The 22832-nt window shown below is 40.6% G+C and overlaps 1 protein-coding gene and 1 long non-coding RNA gene across 4 annotated transcripts in view; both read left to right on the top strand.

The window, feature by feature from the left end:
- Positions 1–10283, top strand: part of LOC110362788 (uncharacterized) — a 40805-nt gene extending 30522 nt beyond the window's left edge. Inside the window, exons 3-4 of the long non-coding RNA XR_002420421.2 lie at positions 1635–1768; positions 9466–10283. This is a non-coding gene — a long non-coding RNA (uncharacterized LOC110362788). The remainder of the gene's footprint in view (positions 1–1634; positions 1769–9465) is intronic.
- A 2698-nt stretch (positions 10284–12981) lies between these two features.
- TAB2 (TGF-beta activated kinase 1 (MAP3K7) binding protein 2) overlaps positions 12982–22832 on the top strand; it is a 62444-nt gene continuing 52593 nt past the window's right edge. The window contains exons 1-2 of one of the 3 annotated variants that reach the window (XM_065057443.1): positions 13694–14238; positions 14853–14940. The gene's annotated coding sequence lies outside the window, so the exon portion shown is untranslated. Of the gene's footprint in view, positions 13383–13693; positions 14941–22832 lie in introns of those variants that run through there. The other 2 variants (XM_065057441.1, XM_065057442.1) reach the window with 2 other exon arrangements.

Genomic DNA, 22832 nt, shown 5'->3' with positions numbered 1-22832 from the left:
GATATTTAAGGTTAAAGTCAATACTGGCACAAAGTAGTGTAAACTGCCCTAACTAAATTTACACTGAAAACTTAAGAAGAGGAGAGAGCTCTGGGAACAGCCACCCAGTCAGTATAATGGAAACACTGTTTTAAGACAGAACTTTGCAAACAATTTTAAGCTTGATAAATTATAGACTGCACAGCTGACTCCGATAACAGGCACCTGGGTTTGATGAGCCAGGAGATCCTTTCCAGTCCTTTGTATGTAAATTGGAATACAGGAGTTGGAGTACTTGTGGACCAGTCTTCTTACTGATAATGCAAGAGATTATAATTTTGAATACTAAAAAGCATTAAAGAATAAAGTTACTTGTTCCTTTATCACCTGATAGTCTGAGGGAAGAGGTAAAGAAGAGAGGTGTAGACTTCTGTGAACTGTAAAACTCCTTAAAAATTTAGATTTATTTTTTTAATTTATATTGAACAACAATTTTTTTTGCATGTGCCTAACATGGTAGTATTTTGCATTGATATAGGAGTTGTTCACAACAGTAAAAATTGAGAAAAGCTAGCAGAAATATTTGCACCTTAATTACAAACCTTTATTTTATAACTAGAATCATGTATAGTAGAAATAAGCCTGGGGAGGAACTTAGAGAAGTAATTCAAGCCATCCCCTGTGGGATGAACTATACCCTACAGCAGATGACAGATGTTTATACGTTAACCTGTTTGTAGAGATCTCGAAAGATGGAACTGTGTGAACTCCCCTTGCTATTGCAATGCTTTTGTTGCACTCACTGTTTAGAAAGGTTCACTTAAGGTCTAGCCACAAACCTTGAAGCAATTTAAACCCTTTTTTTCGTAAGTGACTGTTCCGTGTTTGAAGATTGTTATTTTATCTGCCTTCAAGCTTTTCTTCTCTTGATCAAACAGCACCAGTTCTTTCAATCTTTTCCTCATAGGTTGCATTTTTCTGACTTCTAATCCTTCATTGTTGCTCTTCTCCGGTTTCAATAAAACTGATCTAAAGCCATACTGAACTCTGAACGTCAGTGCTGAGTGGCATGAGATTACTTTCTGCATCTTGCTGACTTTGCTCTTGTTTATAAAGCCTAATATGACATTATTTACTTGGAAGTTCTTCCTGTTTTAAAAAAGGATCATTTCATGAAGGTGAGAACACGTGTCCGCCAGGCACTTTCAAAAAAAAGAACTGAAACAAACTAATGTGAACTGGGTCTTGGTAGAAACGTTTTTAATAAGCTGTGAATAAGAAAATTTAAAACTGTGCAATCAAAAGGCATAGGTTTTGAGTTTTAAAGGAAACACAGAATCACAAATAACAAGGAGAGTAACCTGTTCATAAATTTAAATCTAAGAATTGTAGAACTTTGCCAGAGCACACTGGTAGAAATGAACCAGTAAACATCAGGAGATGTTTTGTTTTAAGCATGTTGGAAACTAAAGGAATTCTAATATTAGTTGGAATTTTATCTAATACAAGGCAGAAATGTTATGTTGAAAGTATCAAGGAAGAGAAAAAATATTCATACGATGGAACTTTTCTGTATTTTGAAATAATTCAGTGATGCATTTGATCTATTTCCCAGCTTTTGCTATTGTTGGGCTGAGACGTTTCTATGTTTTCAGGTCATTTGGTGTTGGATGCATGCCAAATGCCAACAGCTCCGTGCTCCCTGTGTGCCTGCATTCAGCCTGGGTTTCCTTAGTGCGTGCCAAGGAATCTGTTCTGCCCTAGGGGGAAGGACCCATCTCCTGCCCAGGTAATCCTGCTGGTCTCTGTTCTTTGGAGAGGTTTTGCTATGTGAGATTTGTTTGATACAAATCTGTTTGTTGCTCTGCTGTCCTATATGCTTGCCTTTAATTGTGACATTTGTAATGTCTCCAGTGTTAGGCGGATGGCACCGTATTTATTTTTTTCTGTTAGCACAGAAGGAAATAAATATTTTACAGTTGAGCATTTTCCTACAGAATTAAAATGTTGGGAATTGTCATGCTCAACAGATGTCCTTACTGACAGTGTTTCAGGCATTACTCCTGACAGGAACCTCTTGCTCACTTGTTCTTCTTTGTCTTTCCCATAAAAATAATACAAGAGCATTACCTCCCCTCCGCCCTTTACTTTGCCAGGGTAGCAATACAAACAGTTCTTGCACATGCAAACAACTGCCCTGCATTATGTGATGTGATTAAAAGACAAATCATCCTGCTTGCAGTATCTGTTGATCACACACTCTTAAGCAGAATTTCTTTAAGGCACATGTTGCCACCATGGCCCAGGTACTGTGTGCTGAGTGGTGACATGAGAGAACACCGCTCATGCAATCACCTTGATCACTAAGGGCTCTGCCTCCAGACAGGCTGCAGAACCAGCTGGGGCTGTACCTACGTGCCACAAACGGCTGTCTGGTACCTTCTGCAGCCTGGTGTTCCTCTCGCAACTTCTGCACAGGTTGTTGTGAGCCAGATGGGAAAGTTTCTGCATACACAGAGAGATTTGACGTAGCGCACATCGCTTCCAGTATGATGCTCTGAACAATTTTGCTTAACGCTACCTGGAGTTGCACCACAAACACAGGAGCTCACTACAGGCTATACTAGTCAGCTCCACAAGGTCAATGACCCAAAGCCTTCAGATTTACATTTGAAATGCTCTCCTAGCTAGTACTAAACTGGGAATTAATGCTCACAGGACCACAGACTTCGTGGAGTTTAAAATGTTTATTATTTGTACCAAAACCACAGTAATGAGACCTTTTAAAATACATAACTGATTTGTTAAACAAGTTATTTTTAACTACTGATCTTTTCCTTAAGTAGAAATATTAAAAGCTGTATTAATTTAATGCTTGGCCAGGTAACCAGAACAGAAAGTATCTCTGCTAGCTACATTACAGCGACACTGGAGCTGTGCTCAGCAAAAGGTTTTAAGTGTGTATTTGAACGCTCTGATTATCTGATCTGCATATTTAAAGGCAGGGCAGAAGACGTAAGCTGATATGGATACTGCAACTCTCCTATATTTCAATAGCTATTTTCAGCCTAATTTCAGTGCCTTAAGTGGTATCACCACAATACTGCTAAAATTACTTCCCAAAGTAATATGCATATTTTTGCTTAAAAGTTGGGTCAAATTATTTCTGTTTCAAAATTACCCACTTTTTATTGTTTCTCTATCATAAGATGGTTAGAGCAATTTCTAGGAATTGTTACAGATCTATATGAATAAAAGGCAGTGTTGGCCCCAAGATATCCATGGAAGAGTTCTTCATTTTAGTGAGACAACTGCAATATGAAACACCTTATAAGAAATGTAGGTGTACTATCTGCAAGCCAACTCCTTTATTGCAACACGTTGTCTTTTAATGTTGTACACTGTTATTTGATTGCATCATTTATGACAGCATGTCCTTTAATTTCAGCTGAAAATTACACACTGTACTGCAACTTTTTCCCCTCCCTTTTACATTTCTATTTGATTCCATTCTGAAACGATACCAGGTACTGTTTTTTCGTCACTACATTGCTTCAAGGGTGACTACTTATATGTAATTTTCCTATATAACTCATTGTAGCTCTAAAAGAAACAGAAAGTGCTTGTAGTTATATTGCCCAGTTACACAGCCACGTGGTCTATGTAATTCTTTTTTTGAAGCTGTATTATGTAAGCTGCAAACTACAAATTTACTTATGCTGCAGGTATGATAAATAAAGGCTGTAAATTAAAGTACATGGAATTGTGACTCAAAATGAATGGCTTGTACATCCTTAAACTAAAAGTTGGATACACTAAATTAGTGATTTATCACAGATGAGCAGCCAAAAGGAAACCGGTTATTGAAGGCATCTTGACTTACATACTTTAAAAATCACCTCTGCCCTCCGCTTGTGCAGAGTGCTGTGTTACTTGTTCTTTACACGGGTACCTCACGAGTCTCAGATGCACCAGCATACCAATGTGTCTTTATTGTTTTCCACATCTATTATAGTTAGGAAAACTATAATCAGAATAATAACCAAAACCTGACTTTCTTTTCTGGGTCCTTTGTTGTATGTTATTTTGAGGTTTTTTCTCTCCTATGTAAACTGATGGGTAGAAGCTAGTTTAGAATATGAAGTACTGATTTGCAACCCCAAAATTCCTAAGAGCACTAATCATTCTTGAAACACACTTACTACTTGAATATCTATTGCCTTGGGAATGCACAGGTGCTTTTGTAATTTAATATATGCATTGCCTTTGTAGATCTTCATTGTTTGGAACAAAAATTTGTGCAAAATACTGTTGCAAGATTTCTGAATAGAAATATTACTCCTAAAAATAAAACTGAAACTCTCTAAATTGAAAACAAAGTCGGTTTATGCTATTGGGCATCAGGTATTTACAAGTGAGCTTACAAATGGCTTATTATACAACAAATAGTTACTAACAGTAGTATGAATCTACTGGTTTTCTCAGGGTGATGGTGTCACTAAAATAAATACTCACTGACAATTATTTTAATTGGTAACAGTTCAATGCATATATAAATTTCAGATGACTACCAGGTATTGGATTTTGGTAGATAGGAAATTGAACTGGCTGAGACCTCAGTGGTTCATTGAACTTGGTTACATGAAGCTGCAATAATAGGTTTTTATTCCATTTTGAAACTGTTTTCACTCCCCGTTGCTGTTGGAAGACTATTTCAGAATGTCATTTCTGTGATTAGAAACTTGTTTCTAATTTGTACTTTAACTGCAGCCTGTTACCCAGCACTGGGACTGATTCTGACAAAGATTAACTGAAACGGGTAGGAGTTTTGCTTGGAGAAGGGCTGATGATTAAGCTTTAAAATATGTGGTACATTAGGAAAAAGCTCTCAAACTGGAGACCTCAACCTGATGGGATTTTTTTTTTATGGTTCCATTACTGCAGCTATTTAAAAACACAGCACTGAGTTAACTGTTGGTGAATCTGAACTGTCATCCTGGCCATCTCTGAAACTGTTCCCTGGGTTCCGAGCTCTGCCTGGCAACGGGTGGCGAGCACAAGCACCTGCAGGCTGTGTGCTTGGCAAGCTTGTCCCCTTCAGAAAACGGGCAACAAGGAGAGGGCTGCTAAAGATGGGAGAAAAAACTAACTGGAAAAGGAATGATCATGTCTTCTGAATGGAGGACTTTCATTTGGAAAACATAGAAAATACAATGCACATACGTTGCTTGGTGATTCAGGTGTGAAGTAATGCTAAAGCAATAAGTGAAGCGGTTGTTGCGAAACAGTTTCACACATTTTCTCTGTAAGGCTACTAGTGAGAGGACTGCCCATTGGTACAGCTCCACTGCTACTGGGAAGAGCCCAAGTGCAATTGTGGAGCAAGCTGCTGCGACCACTGCTGTCTCCATATACAAGACAGATCTGTTCTGAACAGGGCCAGATAGCACTGCACTTAAAACACCAAAGGAGCTATATCTACACTAGAGTTCATACTTTGCTGCACTGTTGTTAGCAACAGAAAGTTTTTGCTGGAAAAAATAAAATGAACATAGACACAGTCTAGTAGAATTGTATCCATTCTGCTTTTGCAAATGATGTCAGTTGTCTTTAAAGACTAGACTACAATACCAAATATTTAGAGAGGTTCTTAGCCTTAAAAATAAATACACGTCAGTGCACATGCATAGAAGATAATTAGTTAACTGGCCTTTATTTATATTTATATAAGCAATTATATGATTTGTTGTGTAAATCATTTGAATAAGCAAATTCAGGTGCATGTGTGTAATGAAACTCAGTGTTTAAAAAGCATGGCCTCCTGTCTGTCCCCTTCTCCAGGGAATACAATGGTACCTCTGCAACAGTGGGAAAAAATGCCTTTGAAGCTTGTGCTTGCAAAACATTTTTTTTCCTTGATGGGTAGTTTAATTTGCTTTCAGGGATGCAAGGATGCAAAAAATGTTCTTCATCAAATTAAGAAAAGTGAAGGTGCTTCTGGAGCAGACTAATTAGATAGCTATCTCAAATAAATGTTTTGTTTAACGCCTGATTTCTTCTTTAAATACATAAATACCAGCTAGTGTTTTAAAGCTTCTGTAGCTGTGAATGGCTCTGCTGTCCCTCACTGCAAGCTACGTTTTTATTACTTCTTCCCAAGAAATTTATTTTGCTGACATGGGCCCTAATCCAGTGAAGTGTTAAAACATATGCTTAATTTTAAGCGTGTGAATAAAGCCAACAGAACTGTTCCTATGCCTAATTTAAGCACAAACTTGTGTATGGCTTAGCTGGAGCTATAGTTTCTGAGTTTTCTTGAAGATTGTGTGTATTTTGCAGAATTGGCACCCTCCTCACGGAAGAATAGACTTTCCTGAGTTTTTAAGGTTTGTTGTTATTTATCCAAAAATCTTGAGAAGAAAAATATACCAACAAGTAAACACTAACATTTTTGAACATTAATGCATTTCTTTAAATATGTACATTATGCAACCCCCAACAAACTTCCCACCGTTTCATTTTCCACCTCTACATGACATTGTAGTAGCTGAAAATGGCCGAGATACTAGCTGATTGTTTTCATGAATCACCTCCTTATTTTCTGTACTGGTTTTCCTAGCTGTATTGAGCTTGCATTTCAGTTTGGTGACGGGATGACGAACTGATGTGTTAGAAGTTCAATATTTCTTTAAATTTTGCTCTGTGATACTGAAACATTTTTAAACTATGGGTATACAGAAGTGGTCTTTTCCCACAGATAAGTAAAAGCTTGAGAGGTGAGAGCTCAATTTGGAACTTGAAAGTCACAGAGGTAGAACAGGAACTTGGTGATTTTGATGCAGTAGCTAGAGGATAGTTGGTTTCATAGTGAAATGTATTCCTGCAATTTTCATTCCTGCTGGCAACCTCAGACAGACCTAGGGCAGGGTGGACCTGGAAGCTGAGCTGCCTCTCCTTACAAGGGCTTGCATGAGATCCAGGAGGAAACAAACCGGTACAGTGTGTATATAAGCTTACATGACTGATTCTCTTTTGTTACACTGGTGGGTTTTCTACAGAAATGGAGAATTTGGTACTGCTTTTCACCAAAATCGAATGTTTTTCATGTACACACACACACACACACACACACACACATATATATATAAACATTAGAAAGCTCAGTTGTATATTTGAAAAAAATGGGGTGGCTTAAAGGCTTTGTGTGTTTCATTTGTACCATGCAAGTTGTCAGGCACCACGGCTGAAGAAAGAATGTGGAGAATCTGCACTAAGGTTTAATTTTACTTAATAGCAGGCACAGGATTTGTTCAGAGTTTTATTATTGGGTGAGGAGTTAAGGTAATTACAGCAGTGGGGCAGAAGGCCAGAAGATGATGGAGAAATCTAAAACCATGAACCATTTAGGTTTAGAGAGTACTTTGGGTCATTTTTAAAATATACTAGCCACCTACCAATAACCCCCTTGGCATTTGGGGGAATTTAAATACGCTATAATTATTACACCTTGTGAGTTACCATATATTAATATAATCAGATTAAGTATATAGCAGTTTGCACTCAGTCTCACATTTACAAAGTGTGTAAAGGAAAGGGATTTGGCTGAAGTCAATGAGACAGAAGAGGTTAAAATCAGTAGCTGGAAAATGAAAGAGCTGTAAGACGTTCTGCAAGGGTTTTTACTATGAAAACATTCATGCCTGATTTGAATCTGGAACAGGAAAGTCATTTGTTTGGACTTCAAGGTAGGTTTCCTGTCTCAAATCAGCAAGTTATACCTGTCCAGAAAAACACTTAAGCCCATTCTTTGCCTCAGATTCCAACGTGGCATAAAGTTTAAGCAAGTGGTTGAAAGGTACCCTGAATAATGATGGGCTTTAGCAGAAGACAAACTGTTTTGCTGAATCGAGACCCTAATGACATGCAGTGAATAAGTACCAGTATTACATAATTCTCAAGAAAGGCAGAAATTTATTTTTATGATTACTTTCTACTGAATTTCCCACAAAGCATAGGAACAGTGGATTTGGGAAGAAACATAACCAGTATTTCTTTGGAATTATCTTTGAGCCTCAAATCGTCTTGGCTTTCTATATTTTATGTCACTGAGTAATAAAATATTTTCATAAAAGAGGCATATGGTAGCATTAAATAATACTAAATTTGTCTCCCTAGTAGGTATTGACTCAGCTGTACGTCATGTGAACATCTATAAACTTTTATTCATACGTTTTTAATTCTGTTACTCAGAGCACTGAAATATCTGTGAATTGTTGATACTATCAACAATGTACTTTTTCTGACTCAGTCAAAAGATTGATTTAATATAGCAGTCTTTCCCAGTTTTAAAATCATTATTTAAAAAACTTCAGAATTGCTTTGGCTAGGCTGAGATCTTTTCCTTCAAGGTGTAAACATTCTTGTAAGACATTCATGATCAATATCATCTTTTTGTTGTGTTAATAAATAGCCTACAGTAACACTCCACTGTAACAGAGCTCACTATGCTTTTAAAATTGAAATGCCAGGGTTGGCTGTTTCTTTCAATGGATTTCCCTTATGCAAAGGCCTTACCCAAATCCTGCAAGGCTGCTGGAACTCATGAACCAGTAAGGCACCTCTTAATCGTATCGTTATCTCAAATGTCATGTTTGCTCTCTATGCCTAAATAGATGAGCTGTTAGAAAGTGAAAAAGCTGGCACTATCTTGAAGAAAGGAAGGAAGCAACCTGGAAAACCAGGGAAGCCCCAACAGTGATAGCAAAGCTGTTTGTGTACTGTGGACTGAAAAGGAAAACATCAGGGCACAACAGCTTTTCATAACTGCACACGTGCAATCTAAGGAACCACAGTTCACTATACTCTTTAAATTATTTGACCTGAAACCCGTTTCTTTACCAAAACATTTTCTTCTACTTGAATGATTGCACTTATTTGTTATTTTAGGATTGTTCATAAATTCTGAGCTCCTAGAACTGATGTTTCTGATTAAAGAATAGTGGTTTGGGTTTGTTTTTAAAAACAGCCATAGAATTACACTGACATTTAAAAGGAGGAAAAGAGAGTAAACTAGAATTTTGACACTACAGTTTCTGACACATTCCTCCAAATAAACATTAATAGCTGGACTACTCCTATGCTGGAAACAAAAATGGGCTTTTAAAAGCTATTACATAGTATAAGGACTATAGGAGGGCGAGGGAGACAAGTGCTCTGAACCTTCACTTGAGCAAAGCTGTAGTGCGTATTGATCTCAGCTTTGGCTGTATGCTGAGGCTCTGCAGTTGAATTTTCTTCCAAATCTAGCAATATCCACTTGTTTACAACAGGCTGGGCAAATTATTGCACTGTGACACACAACTGATAACTTCTGGACAGGACAGAAAAAGTACAATACATGAGTCTTGTGAAATAAGGTGAAGTTCCATATTTCCTTGTCACGTTATTAATTCAAATTCTAATATTTTATTTATTTATTTATTACAGGAGAAGCTGTGGATGTAACCTCAGACTGGGAGCTTCCAAGGACTGTCCTTTGGCTAGTGAATGCTACCTCTATTTTTGTCAGCCTGAAGACTGAGAGACATTTTGCCTAAAAGAACGAAAAAGAAATGGCCAGATGAATGTTCAAGGGAAAAGTGGTGTTTTTAAAGCTGCCAATACCACTGTTTTCCACCGTGGAAAACTAAGTTTAAACTCAATTTCAGAAATAATTATGCCAGTTGTTGTGGATTGTTTTTAACTGGCTTTGTTCTCTTACCTTTTCTAAAAAGCATTCTCAGAGAATTTTAGCATTAGAAACGTCAATACCAAGCTGACAGCATTGACTGCACTTTGCAGAAACACTTTTCCTGTACAATATGTTTAGAATAATTCCCCAATCTTATTTATAATTCCACTTTCTATCAGTGAAGAACGTAAACAGTTTGATGAAGGTTTTAAAAACATGAACTCATGCCTTGTATGGCCAAAAAAAATGGTAATATCTAAAATCCACAGGGAAAGAAGTAAGGCTTTGAACAGACTGGAGTGCTGAGCAGGCAGGTCCCTGTGCCTCACTGGTGACTGAAGCCTTGATTTGCATCATGGTAAGAGTTACAACCACATTGTACTATTAGATACGTCCTCTTAAGTTCTTGTTACAAATGCACAGGAAAAAAGAGTTTTGTTCTGAATCTTGGTACACAATGATTTTCTTAAATACATTGTTTTTTGATTTTGGAAAGGTGTTAAAAAATGATTCACAAGTAGTGCTATAGAGGAGAAGAGCAGCTTTACCAATGGGCTCATACACAGACACAGTGTGGGGAGTCTGGGAGGGGAGGGGAGGGGAGGGGAGGGGAGGGGAGGGGAAGGAGGGTGCAGCTCACTCACATGGTCCCAGTGCTCAAGCATTGCAGTAAATAGTGCTGATGGAGCAGCGAGAGACAGTCTTGCACTTTCCTGTGGCAAATCCCTGTTTTAGCAACTGTAGGCAAAAGGGTCAAATATTTAACTTGGTATTAAACTTAGCAAAATAAACTCAGTTTCTAGTGCACAAAACGTAGTCATGTAAGTATACTGTCCTATCTGTCTGAAAGGTCAGGTATGGCTTAGCAAAGTTTGGAACAGTTGTGCTGGAGGAGTTGAACAGCAGTGTGCTTGAGTGGATGAGCAGGCGTATCATCAACTGTCTACAGCGTGGGTCACAAAAGAGAAAGGTTTGATCAATGCATCTAAGCAATTACAGTGGAACAACCCCGGTACAGCTCTCTGTGACCCAATTTTTCCATTGCGTCTTCTTTCTAGATGCCCCATTGCCCATTTTTGTAAGGGACTATAATCTGTTTCTGGCTGAGTTTAGGAAAATACTATTTTATTTACAATTAACAAAAAAATCTTGTCAGATTTTCAGCCCTGTATAGCCTTGAATCAATACAGGCTAAGTAATACACTTTGGACATGTGTTTCATGTGCCATGCTGCTGATGTACAAAAAAACTGCAGACTGCTGTAGCTTATGAAAACAACTGATTATTACTGGAAGGTATATACACACCTATATTTCCACATTTTATGGAGGGAAAAACCTATCTTCCTTTTTCTCTTTTTTCTTTCTTTATTTTTTTTTTCTCCTCCCAGCATAAGAACCCACTGTTAGACCTGGTGGTGTCATGTTCTCTCTCTCTCTGCCAACTCCAGGCAAAGCCAGTCTGCGCAGTTGCTTACCCTGGGATTCTCACTGTTTGACAATTTTAACTAAATGCAGTTGAAAGAGCTTTTTTCACTTGTTAACACTTTCATTTGGAAGACATATTCTCAGTCATTTCTGAAAATATCCATTGTTGCAATGCCAATGTCAACTTTATTTCTTGTAACAGAACACTTAGCCTGAATTGTCACAAATAAATTAGTTCTTGACTAGCACATCTTAGTTTTTTTATTAGTTTATGTCATTTTATCTCATGATTGTCAATTGGCCAGTCTGACAGCTGGTGAACAAAGTGTGGCCTTCTCTCATCACACCATTGCAATGGATTATGCAGCTTTAAGGTCTGAGATGACTATGGCCTGGCAGTTTTGTAGTTCCTTTCAGACACTGGAGCACGCTGGAAATCACTGGTGCCTCTGGGAGTTAAGGTGGAGAAGAAAAAATCTCTGTTGATTTCTGCACAGGATCACTGTTGTATGGGGAAATCTGAAAGCCCCACCACATCCCTTTCCTCGCCAGGCCCCCTTCTAGGTTGCGGGGTTTCAAGCTGTTATCCTTCCACTGCAGCTGATAACGATTACTTTTAAACTATTTCTGTTTCTGACTGTATTTTGTGAAGTAGGATTACCCAAGAACGGATGGATAGATTGTCCATTGTTAGTGCAAGCAGCACCTGCTCACTGCAGCATCCAGGAGATGCAGGAAGAAAGGAAATACAGGAAAAGAAAAAGTGGTGTAAGGTATCACACTCCCAAAAACCAACTGACTTACTAGATGATTTTACAAATTCAGCTGAAAGTTGCCTTTTCATTGAAGGTGCAGCTTTATGAATTATGAAATAAAAAGGCTGACTTGAACGTCCCAGTAAAATCAAGGATGCCTGTCTTCATGTCTGAAAAGGACAGGTCTGCACCTTAATGAGTCATGGGGGCTCCTGCGCCCAGGGATGGCAAGGCTGCCCTCCCGCCGATCAGGGCCCGGCGGGTGCTGCATAGCAGCTCGGGGCTCCCTTCGGCAGGTCTTGACGGTTGCCGAGCTGAGGGGCAAGAGCGCTCCACCAGCCAGAACTCTGGCCCCTTCCCTCCCATCGGCATGTTGGAGTCAGGCTGAGATATACCTCAGAGGGACGATGGAAACCACAAACTGTGTACAAAGCATGAAAAAATTTAGAGATAGCACCATTTCTGACAGAAAGCGTTTGTTCCCTTTCAGAACAACTCTTTCAGATATAGGGGTGGGTTTTTTTAAGACTAGTAGAGCCATTCCTAGTTTCTTTTTCCCCAGCAGATGCTACGCAGCTTGTGGCTGCCCTTCCTCCCTCAGCTCTCTTAAACCCTGCTCCGTTTCCCGCCAGCCTCCCCTTTCCCAGGCGGGCGGCCACCTACCCACCCCCGACACCGCCTCCCTTCCCTGGCGCCGCGCCCGCCGAGTAGTGGCCACAGCAGGAGGGGGAGGGGGCCGGCAGCCGCCGGGGCAAGCAGAGGCGAGGGAAGGGAGGGCCGCTGCGCAGAGTGGCAGCGCGGGGCCGGGTCTCGCTGGCGGCCCCGCAGCCCGAGGGGCGGGAAGGGTCCCCCGTCACCCACGCGGTGGCCGGTACCCCACGCGCTCCGCGCGCGTGCCGCAGGGGACGGGGCGGGCGGCGCGGGACGCCGACCCTCGCGTGGCGGCGAAGCGCGCCGCAGCCCCCTCCCCCCCCCACGCCCCACCCTGGAGGCGGTGCCGGCGGAGACCCCGCCCCTCCCCCAACCGCCCCGCGCCCATTGGCGCGTGCTGCATCCCGTTAGCACTCGGGGCTCGGTCTCGCGATGCTGGGCCGCCGCCGCCGCCATATTGTGACACTATTTTGATTTGGAGCGCAGCGAGCGGGGGGAGGGGGGGGCCGGGAGCGACGCGCAGCCGGAGCGGTTCCAGCTGAGGACGGGAGCGGCGCCGCAGGCACCCACCCACCTACCTACCCACCCAGCCCCGGCCTCGCCGCTTCTCCCGCCCCCGGCGGCAGCACGGACCCCCCCTCCCTTCCTCCTCCTCCTTCTCCTCCCCCCCCCGGATCGGAACGGCGGCGGCGGGAGGCTGCGGAGCGGGTCGGCGGGGTCCCCCCTGCCGGGCGGAGGCGGCGCTGGTGGCGGCGGTAGTGGCGGCGGCTGCCGTGGTGGGGGAGGCGGCGGAGGAGGAGGAGGAGGCGGAGGAGGAGGAGGAGAAGCAGCAGCAGCACGGTAAGGCTGACCCCGCCGAGGCGGGCCTGGTGGCTCCCCGGGCTGGTTTCCTGGCGGGACGGGTCCCATCGCCGGGGGGCTGCAGGGAGAAGCGCGGGGGGCTGGCCCGGCTCGGTCCGCAGGCCTCAGAGGGGCCGGGAGCCCGAGGCGCTGCCGTAGCCCTGCTCGTCGCCCTGGGCTCTGCCAGGGCGAGGGCAGGGGAGGCCTGCGCGCCGGGAGGGAGCAGCCCCCGACACCCCACTCATCCCGGTGTGGTGGGGCGCGGTGGGGGTGGGAGTCAGCCTCCCCGGCGGGGTGGGGAAGGGAGGGCAGGGACAGGACGGGAAGCCGCTGCGCAGCGGGGCGTCCGGCGAGAGATGGAAACTTATTTTCCTTCGCCAGCCGCTGAAGCTTCTCCCGCGCGGGGAGGGATCCGGGCCCGCGTGTCCGCGGGTGCGTGGCGGCGGCCCCGGCCCCGGCCCCGGCCTGCCCCGCGGCGGGGGCTGCGGCGGCCCGGGGAGCAGCGGAAGCAGCCTGGCCGCGGGCTCGGCTCGCCGGGGGCGGGGGCCTGGCCTGGCGCCCAGCAGGTGACAGGTGTGAGTGCGCCGGGTGAGACACCGCCATTTGGGGATGAGTAACAGGGTGTCAGAGGTGCGGTGTTTTGGTGCCTGGTGCCTTTGCGGGGGCTGGCTCGGCTCGATTCCATGTAGAATGTATTCGGGACGTTAGTTTCCATTATTCAAGTCAGTTTAGTTGTTGGGCAGAAATTCTTGAAATGGTTCTGATAAGGGGGATTTCAAAGAGAGGAGGTTCATATGGTTTCTTTTTTACTTTTTCTGTTTTGTCCCTCTGAGAGACCTGGGAATGCTATGCAGAGGTGTGTAGTACTTTGTCTCATTCATTGAAAGGCTTGTATTAAAAGCCTGAATGCTCAGTTCTGTTAGATGTAACAAGGCCTTCAGGGCAGGGACCTTGTGTTCTCTGGTAACTCAGCAGACCCTGGTTTCTGCCAGTAGGTGTTTCTGTATTAGTCATAGTAAGTACATACTTGAAAAAGGAATTCTGAAGGAATACTTCTTAGCAAGGAGGAGGTTTCAGGTGTGGTTTTCTAGTCATAATAACTTTGGGGTATTTGATATAGACTGAATAAAGCTGTTCCTGAAGTTCGGCTGTAGAATGCTGAAAATGCTGTTGCATATAATTTTCAGTGCTCTGACTTATGTAGATGTTTAAGACGTACATTAAATACAGAGTGATTATCATATATTGCTCAAATTGTTTCATATCAGAACTTTAGCCACCAAAATGGTACTGCACATGTATTACAGTAAGAAGGGCTGTGTAGTAATAGCACTATATTCATGGTTGGCCGCAATTTGCTGAAATCAGGAATAATTTTCAGCTTCACTAGTGATTTACCAGATAACCAGGCATTTGCATTTTGTACACATTTTTCAATTATTTGTTCTTTATCTATGTTATTGTAATTAGGTTTTCTCAAACCTCAGAATTCTGATATCTGCTTTCAGCAGGAGGGAAGTCCCACTGACAAATTAGGAGACACATGTCATCAGCTTCAGTAAGTTCTGCTCTTCAATTTAGACCAAAGTTTCAGTCACTTGTGGCTGTTATCCATATGTTAAACTCATGGATGCTCATCTGTAGGTGATACCTTGGCCTGCACTGCTGCAGAACGGATGCTGAGCTGGCACTCTATTTCTTTTAAAAACTGAGAAAACCTATGTGTATTTTTTCATGTTGCTTCACAGGAGAGCCAGCAAAGGGGAGGAAGGCTGTTGGAGGAGATACTTGGTTTAGGTCATCCCAGTTTTGTTTCTGAGAGATGTATGATAAAGCATCATCCCTATGATTACATGTGAAGGCAGTGCCATTTTCTTGCTATGCTGCCCTTGCTTATGCCAGCTTTCAAAGACTTTGTGAAGCATAAACCCTTTTCTCTCTCAACATCAAGAGAAGTCAAAGGGTTCTTTTCATTTAAATTTGCTGATTTAAAAACAGACTTCTTGAAAATGGGCATTCTTCTCATGACAGTGTCTTGGTAGAAACTTCTCTTTTCCAGCAGTGATGGGATGGAAGAAGATAGTGGTTGTTCTCACCATGGCATTGCTTTGAAGGTTGAGGTCCTGTGTTGTTTTGCAGTGGTCTTTGGCTTTATAGATAACTGATATGCTTTTCAAGACTTGTAGCATTAAACCTGTCATCTGTTGAGGAGATTATTCTCAGTAATTTTTTTATTTATTTATTTATTTATTTATTTATTTATTTTTGCTAGGGAGGTTAATGACCTTTTGGCAAACTACTTCTTCATAAGAGTGCACTTTCAAACTCTTCATTCTATTCCAAGTGCTGCCTCCTTATGATCTCCATGGCTGGAAACACTGAAAGAAATAAGTTGGTCAGATGTGACCTCAGATTTATTAAATGACGGTAAATTTAGGACTGAGGGATCAGGCTGATCCTTTCTGAACTGCTGCAAGTGGAATGCTGAAAAATGTTGCTGTTGGTGCTTTTACAGGAAATAGAACAAAAATTCCAGTGATTCAGAACTGGAGTTTTTTTTTAAAGCTATACTCAAAACTCAAATATTTAAATGATTGAAATGAAAGTTAACTTTTTTCCCCACTAATGTATACAATGATTCAAGCTGGGTTTTTTTCTCTGTAATTGCATAGTAGGTTATCTCAACTGGAAAAGTATATGCTTTTTATTTCAAACAGGAGAAAGGCTGGTGGATGTTCTAAACCATCTTGAGCCTTGCTTAGCAAACTCATCTGGATTGGATTCCACGTGTTTAAATGCAACTGTGAGAGCAAGAAAGCTGTCACATTCACAGTTGGATAATATTTTTATAAACTCTTAATTGTAGGCAGAGGTTCCAGTACAACAGTTGTTTCAGTTTCACCTGCTCTTGAGAATGCTTACCAAAAATCACTGTCGTAATATTAATGCTGTCACTGACAGAAGTTTTTGTAGACCTTTTTCCTCATTATAGTAAAATTATTTTAATTGAACTGATCAGCAAGCTCAACTCTCATGCAAGAAAGTATTCCTGGTAGTATGCAGGTGTTTGCTGAGTTCTTTCTAGCTTTATGTTATGCTTTCTTTGGATTTTGTTATTCCTTAATTGGTAGTAGTCTGGTTTCTAGTGAAACCAAGTGAAGTAGCTTGACATAATTGAAGTTGAAAGAGCTGTGTTGTTTGTATCTGGTATGCTAATGTTCTTCAAACATTTCTGTTGTTGAGTGAACAGCATCACTTATGATGTTCTTGTTGCCATAGGTGCAGTTAAGGTGTAGTGAAATCATTAATATATTTTAAATGTGTTAGGGTTTTTTTTGGTGGCAAGAAGTTAGGCATAAGTTATGGTAGTGTGCTATTAATAAATAAATATGTTTAAGTTAGTATCTGGCCACATAATTTTACAAGGAAATATTATGTTGTTTAAAATATGCATTATATTCTTAGAAAAATGCTACATGTAATAAATTTTTGTAGCAATATGGAGAATGTATAGCTCTTTCCTATTCTGAGCACAGATGAAGATCAAAGTTCACTGTCTGTAATGATGAATGGTTTAAAACTCATTCACATCTTGGTTGCACTATCAGCAGGTTTTAATTTTTCCATTATTCAAAAATAAGTGTTTCAGAATGGATGCAAATATTGTTTTCTCTTTAGTAGTTAGAAAAGCATTAACTAAGGAGCACGCAGTGGTAGGAAAAAAACCTCATACATTTATGTAGGTTTCATATACAAGTTTTTAAAAATCTAAAAACAAAAAAACTGTACACCTCTTGTCAAGATATTATTAGGCTTGCCAGAATTTACATAAAATGGGACAAAGCCATTATATCCACTCACTACTTAGATGATTTTCTTAAGTGGGATAAACACTCAAATACTACATATCTAAAGCTTTTTCAAGAATTAATCAAATGTGGTGCTATGTGCTGCTGGCTGGTTGGTCTACTGAGGCTGCCAGTGGGGAAAGCAGAGTGCCACCTGCTTTTCCCCTCATTGAAGGCACAAATTAGAGTTTCTTTTTTTTACAAAGCTGCCAGTTCTCACAAATTTTGAGACTTTTACACCTACTTTAAAATGGTTGAAGGATGCAAATACTTATTAAAAGGACAAAGAGGACATGTAAATGCAGTTTCTTAAAGAAACCGTAGTTAATTGGATATGCTAGAATTTTTTTTTGCAATTTAGTTCGGAATCAACTGTTCTCACATGGATAAGATGTTGAGATGCATCTGTTTTCTGTGTATCTTTTTTGAAGTAATAGGGTTGCTGTTGGATTTTATATCTGTGTCGTATATAAACAGTCTTTTATTCCCCTTTTTAAAAGACACAAATCTTGAGCAATTTTGTTTTGTTTAATCCTCTATATCAATAACTTGAGCTCATCAGCTAATATCAGCAAAGAAATTAGCCAAGGGTCAAAGTCTGAAAGATTTTACGTTTTAATAATATGTAACAAGCTTTATTAAAATTGATGGCTTCATTGAGCAAGATCCTCTCTTTAGGGGAAAGCTTTGCATTAATTTAGCAGTTACCTGTATTTAGCCTACCAGTTGGCTGGCAAACAGTTGTCTGCTGGGTAAGAACTGGATATGAAGTGCGGTACTCTTTTCTTCAGGCAGTCAGAGGACATGAGAGGTTAAGTGTATTGTGGCTAGTGCTGGGAAGAGAAGAGGGGTAAGATAATAGGCATCTGGGATAGAGGTGGAATGTGACTACTTGGAACACTGGGGCATGGCTGAGGCAGAGTGCAAATCTATGGGAAATGGGGCTTTGTTAGTTCTGCTATTTATAGAACGATGCCTTTAAGAGGAAGGTTAGCAGCAGATGCCCGTTTTGGTTTACTAAACAAAAATCATGTTACAATAGGTTCTTAAGGAGATGAAGGTTGTGGGGGAAAAAAAAAAAAAGGTGAGATGTAAGATAGCTGAACAGCCTGCTGGGCTGCTAAGATTGTGTTGTATCACTGGCATTCTTTTGACTCCTCTGACAGGACCTCTTAGGGTGAGGTGGCCATTAGATGTTTGGTGCTACTGTTGCTTACACACACACACACACACGCAGTCTCTGCTGCTGTGCCTGCATGTGTGCTTGTGTGAGCCTGATTGCCCTGACACCTAGACTGATGCAGTGCACATAGCAGCACGTGACAAGAATGCTTGCAAGTAATGGAGGAGTCACTTAAGCTGTGTAAGAAATAAATGTTATTCTCAAAATACTTTCTCTAAAGCATTATTTTATTATTATATTGTATCTAGTTAATGGTTTCTGCACCTGAAGTGACTTAGGTGTTTGTCTCATGCTAATAGTATAATTTAGTCATGTCTTTGTGTGCTGTCACGTGCAATGTTATATTTAATTATTTCCAGGTCTAATAGACTTATCTGTGAAGATGAGCCATCATAGTATGAAATTGTTTTAATAAGCCTGAAATTATTTGCTTTTTATTAAAGATTTATCACAGACTAAAGATTTTGCGTAGTTAGTTGAATCTTGATGTAAGTATTTGTCTGGCATACCTCTGTTTTGTAGATAATGCTGGTAGAAATGGATAAGAAATCACTGGCAGATGTGAAATACTCCTAACAGCAAACTCTTAATTTTGTCTATATTGATCAAGAAGATGTTTTGCTATTGTCAGATATTTTCATAGGTGACTTCTCTAAAGATCAAGTATATGTTTAGGGAGCATTTCTTAGGAAAATTCTTAGAGGCTGTCAAAGCTAGGGCTTTAGAATGCGTTTTTCGAAGGAAATTGCATTGTATGTGTGTAAAAATACCTTTTGTTGATCCATCTGTTTATCAATATGTTCTCAGAATATTTTTTTTAGTTAGTTTAACCTGCTGTAAAAACAAGATACAGTAAGTTTCAGAATCTAGCCAACCCACAAGACATTAGTACTTGTTACTGATCTGATGCCTCAGAAGCTGTGACTAATATGTACATCCAGATAAATAATCTGTTTCCTGAGGTGGGGGTATTGATTTCTACTTCATAATGAAGGTTAGAAATGCAGACAAGTATTTTTGCACATGAGTCCTAAGCCAGATTTTCCCAGGTGGAAAAGGTTGTGAACATGTAATCTCATCCTTTGTCAATTCATGTTGTGTTTACACCCTTAAGAAAAGTCTCTACCTCCTGTGCCCATGTTGTGCTATGTATCTGTTTTTACAGTGCTCTCCTGTCTTTTTTAGCATTTTTTTTCTGTTTGTTTTTTCTTGAGTCTTTAAAAATCTGGTCCACGTGGAATTAATCTCCTCCAACCACCTTTTTACTGATATCCTATTGTATTTGTAGGTGAGCTAGAAAAGGAGATCTGTTCATTCATATCCTATCTTCACACAGAATCACAGAATGTTAGGGATTGGAAGGGACCTCGAAAGATCATCTAGTCCAGTCCTCCTGCCGGAGCAGGAACAGCTAGATGGGGTTACACAGGAAGGTGTCCAGGCCCTTGCCTAGGCAAGATATGATCTATACAATTGAAACCTTAGTGCCCTCTTGTTTATACTTCTCTGGCATTCTTTTTGTTCTAGTCTTTCTTCTTGGAAAATTTTCTTCCTTCTTAAGAGACCAGTTCAGCACTTGTCTTTCTTTTTCATTCTATTTCCTCTTCAGAGTACCAGTTGCTAGGTTTGCTCCTGCTCCATTTAGGTTTCCCGGAGAGAATGAGAGAAAAATAGAGTATCGTGGGTTCTGTACTTGGATTTCCTTCTATTCATTCAACTGGTTCAAACTGCTACTTTCCATTTGTTGGACAAACATTTGATTTTTGAAGGGGAATGGTACATTATCTTTCTCAGACAGCCTTCTTTAACAGATTTGAGCCTGGGAATGGGGAATCTCCAGAGCTTTAGCATAAGTATGCTTAAAAAGGCATTTTAGGTTGATAAGTACAAAACAGTATGTTTCACATTGTTTTATGAAGTTGATTCGGTTAAAAATTTTGGTGTCTTATTGCTTTTTTAAAAAATACTGATCTGTCTTTGGTAAGTGGGAATAAGATTTTATATTTTATTTATCCTTTGGTGTTGTCTGGAGAGCTTGACTTGGATCAGGCCCTTTTGTGCAAGGCACTTTATAAATATTTATTAAATAGGTCAGTCCCAGAAGAGTTGGCAGTACCATGAATAATAAATCTTGTTTACCAAGATGCATATATTGGATTAGAAAAGACATTTTGCAAAGTATTTGTCTTACCTTTCATCTATTATGCCTGTTTTTCAGCCATTTTAAACTGTGCCAATCTAAAGAAAAAAAAAAAAAAACAAAACAAAACACCAAAACCCCAACAACAACAAAAAAAAAACAAAACCAAAAAACTGTCTTTAATAGCTGCAATTCATTTAACTGTTTTGATCTTAAAATTTGTGTGAATGATTCATACAAGAATTATAAAATTACTTGAGTTAGATCATCATCAGTTTGTATTCATTGGTAGCTACTTAGGGTATGGGTAGGTGTATCAAAGCTGGGAATCCTGCTGAAGGTTGTGACAGTGGATCAAATCTATGATGTTTATAGTCAGGACTTCAGTCAGAATGAGTACATTTTTTTGTAAAATGGATTCAATACAAGGAGAAATTTGTCAACTAGCAAACTTTTAAGTAGTATGATTTTGTTGTGTATCTGAGTTAGGACTTAGCAATGTGTAAAAGGGGTTGCTGAATAATTGGTTCTTGCTCCTCCACAAGAAGCATATTTTGATCTTCCCTTCCCAGGCCTAAAGAAGTACAACACTTTTTGGATTACTGTTCCACAGTATCTGGTGAAGAAGGATAAAATAAATTGTAAGCAGTGGGAGAGAACGGTCATTCAGATTGTGGAAATTTCTGTTCTCTCCATCCTCTTGTTTCTAGTAGGGGGTATGGTAAGCAGTAAGGTTCAGAGAAAATACCCATCATTTGTTTCTTTTTTCCCCTGCCTGGGGTTGAAAACCCCTGGGGTTTCCAGACTGAAAGGAAAATATCGATTCTCCCAGCAGTGCTTTCATACGCATATTGCCAAGGAGAAAAAAAAAAATCAGTATGATAATCTGTTATCTTTACGCTTCTGGTGATGTAGGCTTTGTCAAAGCTGTGAGTGGTACCAACATGACTGCGTTGTTTTGGGTGCATGAAAATCTTGTCCTTCCATAATGTAGCTGTATGCATGCAGAGGTTGCTAGTGCAGCTGTGGTTATACATGCAAAATGGTGTTATCTTCCTGAAAGATCTTCCACCTTAGCTTGGCTGAGTAGTTTTCATTTATTGATATAAAATATGCCTGTGCTGCCATGAAAGGAATGCTTTAACCTCTTCTGTCAGTATTTCTATGTAAATCAAATACTCTTAGAGTAGTATAACAAAACAGTTTTGAGAGAGCAGATTTAAAGAAAAAAAAAAAAAGGAATGCAAGCATTTCTGAGCATCAGGGGCCAGTCTGATAGTTTGCTGTGACTGAACAGGGAAGATTTTGTTTTCACTGACAAAAGCAGCTGGTCTCTGTTGCTCGTCTCATCTGTCTGTAAGCCAGATCTGTGTATGTACTAGGAGTTAGAAAACTAACCAGAAAAAGTTGATTGCTGTTTAACTGCCTTAGGTGATCTCTCAGAGTGAGACCAGTGCCTTGATGCTGAGGAGCTGTTAGATCAGTTCACTAGTTTCCTATAACTTAACATTGAGCGGATGTTTTGGACTGCAGCAGTGACAGTATATGGATTTGCCATCCTTTCCCCTTAGTTCACTCATGTGGTTTATAATATGATCTCACAAATAGGTTTTTCTGCACAACTGAGGTGTGGCAAAGAAGTAGAAGAAGAGAGAAGAGTTTATGAAGCTGGTATTGTTGATGAAGAAAGCCTCTTGTGAAACCGTAGATCTAAGAGCGGGGCTACAATAGACAAGCAGGAAGAAGTCATTTCTGCCCATCTGTGGTGCACTGCAGCTGTTTAGAGGGTCACCAACTGAATCTCCAAAATAATACAAACGGCAGCTAGCCCTTCAAAAAATAGGACAGGAACTAGTTGAAGTGACTTCTTCTCAGCAGTGGATACTGCCACTGCGTGACATCTTCATGAGTGGCCTACCTGGGTTAACAATGGTAACAGGAACCTTCCTCCTGTCTCATGGAGGTAATCAAGGAGTCTTAAATGCTTTCAGCAGGCATGTTTTAATCAGTGAGCTTTAAGTGATGATTCCTCTAGGAATCCTAGCAGTTGTCTCTTTGTCAGTAAGAATGACTAGGTTTTCCTAAGGTGTTTAGTCTTTGAATGCTGTAGTCCAGTTTTGCAATGGAATAGAAAGTTTGTGTCTTGTTGAAACTAGTGAAAGTGGGGCTAATATATAAGCATAACTGCAATGAGGTATCCAAACTATGGAAAGAGAGAAAGATTAAGAGAATAATTTAGAAAAGACATGCAGCACTTGTCGACATTTGAGGGAAGACAT

The sequence above is a fragment of the Columba livia genome, chromosome 3 (genome assembly GCF_036013475.1).
Source record: "Columba livia isolate bColLiv1 breed racing homer chromosome 3, bColLiv1.pat.W.v2, whole genome shotgun sequence".
Taxonomy (NCBI): Eukaryota; Metazoa; Chordata; class Aves; order Columbiformes; family Columbidae; genus Columba; species Columba livia.
Note: the sequence above shows the minus strand (reverse complement) of the source record. Positions and strands in the feature narration are given on the sequence as shown.